Source organism: Coregonus lavaretus, assembly GCF_964263955.1.
Source record: "Coregonus lavaretus genome assembly, contig: HAP1_SCAFFOLD_678, whole genome shotgun sequence".
NCBI lineage: Eukaryota > Metazoa > Chordata > Actinopteri > Salmoniformes > Salmonidae > Coregonus > Coregonus lavaretus.
The window spans coordinates 7,957-20,000 of NW_028163867.1; positions in this window are offsets into that span (position 1 = coordinate 7,957).

Consider the following 12,044-nt stretch of genomic DNA (forward strand, 5'->3'; position numbering starts at 1 on the left):
TGGATGCCGGACCTTGCATTTATGGTGGATGTTACAGAGCACCTGAATAACTTGAACAAACAGCTGCAAGGGCGCAACAAAGTTGTCACGCATTATTATGACAGCATACGTTCTTTCAAGTTGAAGCTGTCATTGTGGGAGACGCAACTTGCCGGTGGTGATGCAGCTCACTTCCCCTGTCTGAAAAATGTGTGCGCGACCCAACATGTGGCAGACATGAAGCAGTTCAAAGATAAAATAACTGGACTGTTACGGGAGTTTGAGCAACGCTTTCAGATTTATGTTTATATGTTTTTATGTTGATGTGCTATTGTTTTTAATTGATTTTATTTTATTTGTATATTTAACCTATTCTTGACTCTGTGGTTCTTGCACTTGTTTGGGGAACAGGATTTCATTATTTTTATCTACATTTCTGCCTGAGAAATGACACCCTGATATAGTTCTGTGATCTGTGATATACTTCTGTGAATCACTGAGGCATTGTGTGTTTGTGTGTTCTTTGTCCTCAGAACTTTCAAATAACTTGAGGTGTTTTATGATTAATAGTGATGTTGTGCTTTTGGACACTGTCCTCAGGCTCCAGCTTTATGTTTATATGTTTTTATGTTGATGTGCTATTGTTTTTAATTGTTTTTATTTTATTTGTATATTTAACCTATTCTTGACTCTGTGGTTCTTGCACTTGTTTGGGGAACAGGATTTAATTATTTTTATCTACATTTCTGCCTGAGAAATGACACCCTGATATAGTTCTGTGATCTGTGAAACAGTTCTGTTAATCACTGAGGCATTGTGTGTTTGTGTGTTCTTTTTCTTTAGAATTTTCAAATAAACTTGACGTGTTTTATGATTAATAGTGATGTTGTGCTTGTACTATTTTGGACACACTGTCCTCAGGCTCCAGCTTTATGTTGTATGTTGATCGTATTAAAACAAAGAAAACAATCTGAAGTTGTTGTTTTTAAGTTATATATACCATGATTTTTCCGGTCCGGCCCACTTGGGAATAGATTTTCCTCCATGTGGCCCCTGAGCTAAAATGAGTTTGACACCCCTGCTGTAGAGTCTGTGTTGCTATGGCCAGCAGGCAGAGACTGTAGTCTGTGTTGCTATGGCCAGCGGGCAGAGATTGTAGAGTCTGTGTTGCTATTGCCAGCGGTCAGAGATTGTAGAGTCTGTGTTGCTATTGCCAGCGGTCAGAGATTGTAGAGTCTGTGTTGCTATGGCCAGCAGGCAGAGACTGTAGTCTGTGTTGCTATGGCCAGCGGGCAGAGATTGTAGAGTCTGTGTTGCTATTGCCAGCGGTCAGAGATTGTAGAGTCTGTGTTGCTATTGCCAGCGGTCAGAGATTGTAGAGTCTGTGTTGCTATTGCCAGCGGTCAGAGATTGTAGAATCTGTGTTGCTATTGCCAGCGGTCAGAGATTGTAGAGTCTGTGTTGCTATTGCCAGCAGTCAGAGATTGTAGAGTCGGTGTTGCTATTGCCAGCAGTCAGAGACTGTAGAGTCTGTGTTCCTATGGCCAGCGGTCAGAGCGTTCTTAAATGAAGCTCCACTAAATCAATTGTAAAAGATGAAAAGTTTTCCCTATCTTAACCAAACCTGGTCCACCCCATTTCCCCTCTGTAGACCCCAAATGTCAGAGAATGTCCTTGATTCTGAGTGCAGCTCCGTGTCTATCTGTGTCTGTCTGTGTCTGTCTGTGTCTGTCTGTGTCTGTCTGTGTCTATCTGTGTCTATCTGTGTCTGTCTGTGTCTGTCTGTGTCTATCTGTGTCTATCTGTGTGTGTGTGTGTGTGTGTGTGTGTGTGTGTGTGTGTGTGTGTGTGTGTGTGTGTGTGTGTGTGTGTGTGTGTGTGTGTGCGTGCGTGCGTGCGTGCGTGCGTGCGTGCGTGCGTGCGTGCGTGTGTGTGTGTGTGTATCTGTGTCTCCTGTGTGGTCTGGCCCAATTAAATCCTCACACGGAATATTGAATGGCTGTTGCTAATTGCGGGCAGAAAACAAAGAGTCTCGTCCCCACAGATACTCCCCAACCGTACCCCCAAACCCCCCCCCAACACTTACCGTCCCTCACTTCCCCCATCCCCCTCTCCCACCACCCCCTGAAATCCCCATTGATCAAATCAAATTGTATTTGTCACATGAGCCGAATACAACGGGTGTAGACTTAACCATGAAATGCTTGCTTACGAGCCCGTCCCAAAGATGCAGAATTAAAACATTTTAATAAAAAAGAAAAATAGTAACACAAGAGGAATAAAATACACAAGAATGGAGCTATATACAGTGAGTACCAGTACCAGATCAATGTACATAGGTACAAGGTATTTGAGGTAGTAATGTACATGAAGGCAGGGTAAAGGGACTAGGCATCAGGATAGATAATAATAAGGTATTTGAGGTAGTAATGTACATGAAGGCAGGGTAAAGTGACAAGGCATCAGGATAGATAATAATAAGGTATTTGAGGTAGTAATGTACATGAAGGCAGGGTAAAGTGACAAGGCATCAGGATAGATAATAATAAGGTATTTGAGGTAGATATGTACATGAAGGCAGGGTAAAGTGACTAGGCATCAGGATAGATAATAATAAGGTATTTGAGGTAGATGTGTACATGAAGGCAGGGTAAAGTGACTAGGCATCAGGATAGATAATAATAAGGTATTTGAGGTAGATGTGTACATGAAGGCAGGGTAAAGTGACTAGGCATCAGGATAGATAATAATAAGGTATTTGAGGTAGATGTGTACATGAAGGCAGGGTAAAGTGACTAGGCATCAGGATAGATAATAATAAGGTATTTGAGGTAGATATGTACATGAAGGCAGGGTAAAGTGACTAGGCATCAGGATAGATAATAATAAGAGTAAAATAAAGCACAGATAGCAGCATATAAAGGAGTATCAGTGAGTGTGTATATAGTGTGTGCATAGGGTCAGTGCAGATAATCCGGGTAATCATGAATTAACTATTTAGCAGTTTTATGGCTTGGGGGTAGAAGCTGTCTCGGAGCCTGTTGATCCGAGAGGATGTGATGATTGGTTAAATTGTTGGACACAAAAGTCTACACACCCAGTGGACCCCTTGGACTGTCGGTAATTGAAGTGGGGGGGGGGTTAGGGTCAAGGTTAGGGGAGGACTCTGTCTGTCTTTCTCCAGTGTGTGTGTGTGTGTGTGTGTGTGTGTGTGTATTAGCTGTACCATGGTAGAGGTGGTTGGGTTTAGATTCAGGATTGTGGGAGTGTACTGTCTGTCTGTCTTTCCCCAGTGAGGGGGCCACCATCTGGGGTCTTTTTCTAGAGCAGGTGGGGTCAGCTGGCCCTGGTGGATCAGCCTCTTCTAGCCCCACCTGTCAAACATGGACACCATTTGTTCTTACTAGAAAGAAACCCTAGTCTACTGGTTATCCCAACCAGACACCGGAGCCATGTATTTAGAGAGTTGGGACATTGAGGATTCTGCATTATGATGCATTTACATGACACTGCAACATTCTATGTCAGCCATGTTAGCTCAACATTAACATTAAATGGAGAATATTTAAATAATGCTATCTAACTGTATGTCTAGAATTAGAACAAAATAAAACATTCTAAACAATCAGGGGTTCTGACACCTTTTCAGCTCGAGACCCAAATGAGAAATTGCCTGTCCTCCTGTGACCCAAATCATCCTTCAACGACCCAAATTAAGGAGAAATAGTGTGTGATTATAGATGCATTCTCATAACTCGTCACCCACCTCTCACATGCCCAGGACCCACTTTGGGTCCCGACCCATAGTTTCAGAAACCCTGCTCTAACTATATGGCGCTGCCCCAACCGTCTTAGAAGAATGTACCTTCTCTCATGTAGTTCCCTTTTCTCTGTCCCAAAATAAAGTCCTTACCTTCACTACCTCTTTCTGTTTATAGATGTATCTCTCTGTCATTCTCCCTTTCTTTCCAACCCTCTCCAGGCAGGTGTGTGTGTGTGCGACGTACGTGTGTGTGTGTGTGTGGTGTGTGTGTGTGTGTGCGTGTGTGTGTATGTGTGTGGGTGGTTGGGAGTGTGATCTGGTCATTGCATGTTGTCAAATATTCACAGCCATTTGTTGTTCCCCCTAAATCAACCCACCACCTCAGCAGAGAGGATACCATAGGCACCATTCCAAAGCTTTGGATTTCTATTAAACTGCCAACTTGTCCTTAACACGTGGTGTTGTGTTATTTAACAGTGTTATACAGCAGATAGATATCTTTAGATGTGTGGGTGGGTTGTTGTTTTTTAAATAAAGATAGACACAGAGAGAATTGGATAGGGCTTGAGCTGGAGAGAGAGAGAGAGAGAGAGAGAGAGAGAGAGAGAGAGAGAGAGAGAGAGAGAGAGAGAGAGAGAGAGAGAGAGAGAGAGAGAGAGAGAGAGAGAGAGAGAGAGAGAGAGAGAGAGAGAGAGAGAGAGAGAGAGAGAGAGAGATCATGTCACAGAGGCATTGGTAAGAGCTCCACACACACACATAAACACATAACACAAACACACACAACACACACACACAGCACACACACACAGCACACACTAGGCACCTGGAAAAAACAAACCAGAGGACTAAATACACCCACTGTCCTTGTCTCTGTGCTTTGTTTTGTTTTGGTGGGGGAGGGGGGGGGTTATTTGTTTACTTTCTGGGTCGGGGAGAGCACAACACACACTGATTTTCTTGTCAAAGACAAAGGGAACGACATTTGACTACCCAAAGTAGCTGGGCAGGTACTGTCGCTACAGGACTTTTCTGACAAATACTGACCAACAGCAACCTTGACTCATGGACCCCTGACTAATGGAACCCCTGACTCATGGACCCCTGACTAATGGAACCCCTGACTGATGGAACCCCTGACTGATGGAACCCCTGACTCATGGAACCCCTGACTGATGGAACCCCTGACTGATGGAACCCCTGACTCATGGAACCACTGACTCATGGAACCCCTGACTCATGGAACCCCTGACTGATGGAACCCCTGACAGATGGAACCCCTGACTCATGGAACCACTGACTCATGGAACCCCTGACTGATGGAACCCCTGACTGATGGAACCACTGACTCATGGAACCCCTGACTCATGGAACCACTGACTCATGGAACCACTGACTCATGGAACCCCTGACTCATGGAACTCCTGACTCATGGAACCCCTGACTCATGGAACCCCTGACATACAGTGTGCTTGTGTTGCAAACCATAATGACAAGGAAACCCTTGTAACCCTTTTATAACCTCTATATAGCCTGTTATAACCTCTATATAATTATTTATAACATGTTATATCCTTTGATATAAGTCCCAGTTTGTGCTATGTGGTAATTGTGCCATTGTATTGTATTGTTGTGTATCAACCACCTCTTGTTTTGCATTTGCATTTGCATTAAACATTGAGTTCCAACATCAACCGTGTCCCTGAGGCGTATATGCCGCTGTGTTTGGCTATCCTGTTGTTTAGTAATAGCTCTATCAAACCCAGTGTTAGGGCCAAGGCTGGGACCCAAAAGTGTAAGCGTGTGTCTGTGTGTGCATGCGCGACCCAAAATCCACAGTGTATTTTTAATGATACCTTGATGGAAAAATCCAATCATATTTCGACCCAACCCTGTGACTCTCTATGCTCTACCACATATGAACTGCTTGAGTACCATTGTCTCCCATTTAAATATGTAAAATAATGACAATCAGCTCTGGTAGCCTACACTCTTAGAAAGAAAGGTGCTATCTAGAACCTTAAAGGGTTATTTTGCTGTCCCCATAGGATAACCCTTTAAATAACCATTTTTGTTTGCATGTAGAACCATTTTGGGTTCCATGTAGAAACCTTTCTATAGAAGGTTCTAAATGGAACCCAAAAGGGTTCTACCTGGAACCAAAAAGGGTTCTACCTGGAACCTGAAATCCTATAGCGACAACCTTTTTTCTAAGAGTGTATCGGTGAAGAGCGTTGGGCCAGTAACCAAAAGGTTGCTTGTTCGAATCAAGCCCCTTTTAGCTTCACTATTTCAGAAACCATCCACCCATCAAGCCCCTTTTAGCTTTACCATTTCAGAAACCATCCATCCACCCATCAAGCCCCTTTTAGTTTCACTATTTCAGAAAACATCCACCAATCAAGCCCCTTTTAGCTTCACCATTTCAGAAACCATCCACGCATCAAGCCCCGTTTAGTTTTACTATTTCAGAAACCATCCACCCATCAAGCCCCGTTTAGTTTTACTATTTCAGAAACCATCCACCCATCAAGCCCCTTTTAGTTTCACCATTTCAGAAACCATCCACCCATCAAGCCGCTTTTAGCGTCACCATTTCAGACAAGGTTTAAAAAACGTTTTTACCCAACTTAACGTTGATTCTTATAACCCACACAACATTCTACTGTGTTTGTGTGTTTGTATGTAAACACACTCTTAAACTTAGTTACTATGATTGATATATGTGGCTTATGTGGCTGTCTCACCTAGCTATCTTAACATGAAGGCACTAACTGTAATCACTCTAGATTATTAAAATGTTAATGTAAAATGTAAAGAAAGAAAGAAAGAAAATGATATATGTAAGCCTATACATGTGCCAGTTTTGGTCAATTAAGTTCCATGGATAGGCTATAAGTGCTTGGGGGGAAAATCTGTGTATGTTTGTGTGTTTGTACATTGTGGTGCGTAATAACACTCTCACGTTGTGTTGGCGTTTTGTTTGTTTGTTTGTGCCCCTGTAAAACACACACATCTCACCACCCCACCTTTATTTCTCTTGTTTTCTTTTCTTTTTTTTGTCCTTGTAAATTTCCGTAACTAACACAAAAAGTGAGCTCTTTTAATATATAGAAAGAGCCTAACATTCTGGCATGCACTTGTTGTTTTCGTTTTTTAAACTTTTTTCTTTTTAGCTAACAACATCTAACAAAGGCAAAATCTAAACAGAACAAAAATAACAAAAATAATCATAAAGAAACAATCAACAAAGACCTTCTGAAAACGTCAGTCTGTAGTGCTGAGATTCATTTTCTAACAATATGCACTACGGCCCTGTTAGTTACTTTCATCATTACTTAATCTCATAATATACTACTACAAAAATACTACTCAAATACTACTACATACATAAACAGCCTGGACTTAGGTTTACTGTTATCATCACAACGTTAGAATGACTTCACAATAGTTTCTATAGTTACACAAAGTTTCTGTGTTCCACGGCTGTTTTGTCTTTAACAATGTTGCAATATACACTTAATAAGGTTTATATGTTTGTAGATGTTAAAAAGTCCTTGGTTAAACTACTTATCCAGAGAATGGAGAGAAGGGGAGTTATGTTGAAATGCACACATTTTTTACAGTATTACTACTACTACAACAATATTATATAAACGGCAAGCAAAATTCAAAATGATTTTTTTTATCAGTAAATACTACTACTGCCACTTTTGTAGCCATCACTTTACGATTATACAGCATTTAAAAAATGGTATTCCATGTAAGTATATGGCTAGGTTTACACCGAAAAATCATTTTGTGAGTGTGTGTGTGAGGTGTGTTATTTAACATTAACTTCTACCTTTGTGTCCCATACCTAAGTCTATACTTTCCCAAAAAATAATAGTAGCACAACGATAATATCTATACAACGTTAATAATACTAGCTAACCTGCCTAGTTTTGACAACGTTAATAATACTAGCTAACCTGCCTAGTTTTGACAACGTTAATAATACTAGCTAACCTGCCTAGTTTTGACAACGTTAATAATACTAGCTAACCTGCCTAGTTTTGACAACGTTAATAATACTAGCTAACCTGCCTAGTTTTGACAACGTTAATAATACTAGCTAACCTGCCTAGTTTTGACAACGTTAATAATACTAGCTAACCTGCCTAGTTTTGACAACGTTAATAATACTAGCTAACCTGCCTAGCTTTGACAACTTTAAAATAATGCATAACTCGAACATTAGGTCAAAACAGGAACAAATACTGCCCTAGACAAAGTAAAAATAAAAATAAATACTAAATTCGTATTAATTAGTATCTTAAGTATTGTCTTAAGAGATGTTTCTTAAGTATTATGTTGAGTGTGTTTGGACTCTGTGTAAACCTAGCCACATGTTTCTGTGCCATACCCATCGTCACTCCCCAACATTCACACATTTTTGCATCCGAATTGGAGAAAAACAACACGTCTCATAGATCTCTCGTAGATGGTAACGTTTTTTTTTTAAAGTATTGTATTTAAAATAGTTTTGCATCTCTCAGTCTCACAAAAAAATGTATCTTCTGAAAACTGAAAAATAATAATAATCAATAATCATAATAATAAATAAAAATAAAAAACGTAATGGGGGTTTTCAATCATTTTTTTCTCTCCAAATCACCGCTTGAGAATAAGCGGAGAAAGTTGGGTATAAAATAAAATATTACAACAAATAAAAAGACCAAGAAAAAAAAATGTATAAATTTTTTCCAGATTACCAACATACATTTGAATGGCATGATCACTGTATTTACCACCTCGACAGACACACAGCTGTGAATCCAATAAGAAGTCTCACTAAAATGATTTTAAAACTGTAAAGTTATGAGACTAATAAATATATATCCTGTCTTTTATCACACAGGATCCTGTAATTTTAGCATATATTGATCAGTATAACCTGATTATAGGTTATAACCTGTTATAACTGTGAGTCAATGACATTTAGGCTTCAACGCACAATATATTTCGTACTGTACTGTGCGTCTGTATATAATCGTGAAACTCTAGGGGACACTCGACAGCTGCAGCCATATCAAGGAAAAAGGGCTAAATGAAAACACCGGAACCATAACCTTTGCTCTATGACCTTTGACCTTGGTGGTTCCGAGCAGGGGTCAAGGTCTGGGCATTTTCTATATAAGGTATGTATGTTTATTCAGACATTGGTCATTTAGTTGGACCCATATAGTGAAAGCTTGGCAAGGTAAGTGTGAATATTTTTTGTTGTTGAAAATTTAAAACAATCATGAACAACAGTGGCCATGTATTTGACCTAAGCTGTCTGTTTGTTTAATTTGTTTATCTGGCGTCTCCAGATATATCTAATCTCAAAATCTCAAAATCTCTCTAATTATTGTTAAATCTGTTTCAGGCACAGCAGTTATTGGAATAATTCCATTTCTGTACAGGTACATTTACGAGGATTTGTATAGTATGTCGTACAGAGAAGCTGTGTTTGGACCTTGTTATCATAGATCATCAAAGCTGATTCTGATAACAATAGTATATAGATTGACAGATGGGGCTTTGTTGCGTTGCCTGGGAGACCATCTGAGAAGTCTTTGGTAGGACTTTAACTGACGTTTAGACCCAAAACACCCCAGTGTTCAGGTGGATTCCACCTAATAAGGGGAATAATATAATATAATGCTGTTTCTTTTCTTTACATATTTGGATGTGAAAAAGAAAGAAATAAGGAAAAGGAGTAAGAGTTTTCACTCAACAACACCTGAGGAATGAATGTGGTGGTGGACTATTTGATCACAAAGCTCTAAAGCCTTTGAATTGAATTGAATGAATTTGTAAGTCGCTCTGGATAAGAGCATCTGCTAAATGACTTAAATGTAAATGTAAATGTAAATGAGAACTCACTGAATGACCATGTCTGGTGTTACACAGAATTCTGTCCCCCCCCCCCCCCCCCTTCCACATCTGGTGTTACAGAAAAATAATTCCCCCTTAAAATGTTTTCAGAACTTGGGTGTGGAGACGCAACCGGAAACTGTGTTTTAGTGTTTGTTTTTATCTTGCATATAGCATCTAAAACCTCTGTTCAAACGTACAAAATTACAATGTGACCAGGCCACATACAGTGGGGAGAACAAGTATTTGATACACTGCCGATTTTGCAGGTTTTCCTACTTACAGAGCATGTAGAGGTCTGTAATTTTTATCATAGGTACACTTCAACTGTGAGAGACGGAATCTAAAACAAAAATCCAGAAAATCACATTGTATGATTTTTAAGTAATTAATTTGCATTTTATTGCATGACATAAGTATTTGATCACCTACCAACCAGTAAGAATTCCGGCTCTCACAGACCTGTTAGTTTTTCTTTAAGAAACCCTCCTGTTCTCCACTCATTACCTGTATTAACTGCACCTGTTTGAACTCGTTACCTGTATAAAAGACACCTGTCCACACACTCAATCAAACATACTCCAACCTCTCCACAATGGCCAAGACCAGAGAGCTGTGTAAGGACATTAGGGATAAAATTGTAGACCTGCACAAGGCTGGGATGGGCTACATGATAATAGGCAAGCAGCTTGGTGAGAAGGCAACAACTGTTGGCGCAATTATTAGAAAATGGAAGAAGTTCAAGATGACGGTCAATCACCCTCGGTCTGGGGCTCCATGCAAGATCTCACCTCGTGGGGCATCAATGATCATGAGGAAGTAGAGGGATCAGCCCAGAACTACACGGCAGGACCTGGGCAATGACCTGAAGAGAGCTGGGACCACAGTCTCAAAGAAAACCATTAGTAACACACTACGCCGTCATGGATTAAAATCCTGCAGCGCACGCAAGGTCCCCCTGCTCAAGACAGCGCATGTCCAGGCCCGTCTGAAGTTTGCCAATGACCATCTGGATGATCCAGAGGAGGAATGAGAGAAGGTCATGTGGTCTGATGAGACAAAAATATAGCTTTTTGGTCTAAACTCCACTCGCCGTGTTTGGAGGAAGAAGAAGGATGAGTACAACCCCAAGAACACCATCCCAACCATGAAGCATGGAGGTGGAAACATTATTCTTTGGGGATGCTTTTCTGCAAAGGGGACAGGACGACTGCACCGTATTGAGGGAAGGATGGATGGGGCCATATATTGCGAGATCTTGGCCAACAACCTCCGTCCCTCATTAAGAGCATTGAAGATGGGTCGTGGCTGGGTCTTCCAGCATGACATTGACCTGAAACACACAGCCAGGGCAACTAAGGAATGGCTCCGTAAGAAGCATCTCAAGGTCCTGGAGTGGCCTAGCGAGTCTCCAAACCTAAACTCAATAGAAAATCTTTGGAGGGAGCTGAATGTCCGTACTTCCCAGCGACAGCCCCGAAACCTGAAGGATCTGGAGAAGGTCTGTATGGAGGAGTGGGCCAAAATCCCTGCTGCAGTGTGTGCAAACCTGGTCAAGACCTACAGGAAACGTATGATCACTGTAATTGCAAACAAAGGTTTCTGTACCAAATATTAAGTTCTGCTTTTCTGATGTATCAAATACTTATGTCATGCAATAAAATGCTAATTAATTACTTAAAAATCATACAAATCAATTTTCTAGATTTTTGTTTTAGATTCCGTCTCTCACAGTTGAAGTGTACCTATGATTAAAATTACAGACCTCTACATGCTTTGTAAGTAGGAAAACCTGCAAAATCGGCAGTGTATCAAATACTTGTTCTCCCCACTGTATATTTCTGTACTGTATATGCAGGACAGTCAGATGATAATTTGGGTTGGATAACATGCACGTAGCACACGGTTAGCACGATCAGCTATCACAACACAGAGGCTATACTGTGTGCATGGTAACAGATAGATAGGGTAGAAGGTCCAGTTGTGTTTCTCACCCATAGAAATAGAATTCCTAGAACGGCCATCCCCATTCAAATCAATGGTAACAGCGGCCATGTTTCTATTCCTATGGTTTCTACCACTCTCATGTTCCTTACAGTATTTATCATCAACAGTAATATAAGAGATAATTGCACAAAGGCACAAATACAGTAGTTGTTCACAGAAGAGGCAACGGCATGTTGCAGTATGGCCAAGTAGTAAGATTAGATTTGGGTTTTTTCACTGTTTTTCCCCCCTAGTTTTTCCCCTAAGCAGGACATTAAGAAGAACAGACTTAAAAAGCTTGTACCCACTGATTAATTCCAGTTGCCTTTTCAGTTTTGTTTTGTCTTTTCAGATTTGTTTACAGTTTGTTTTGATGGTGGTTTTAGTTTAATTTATAATTTGGCAAAGACTTTACATT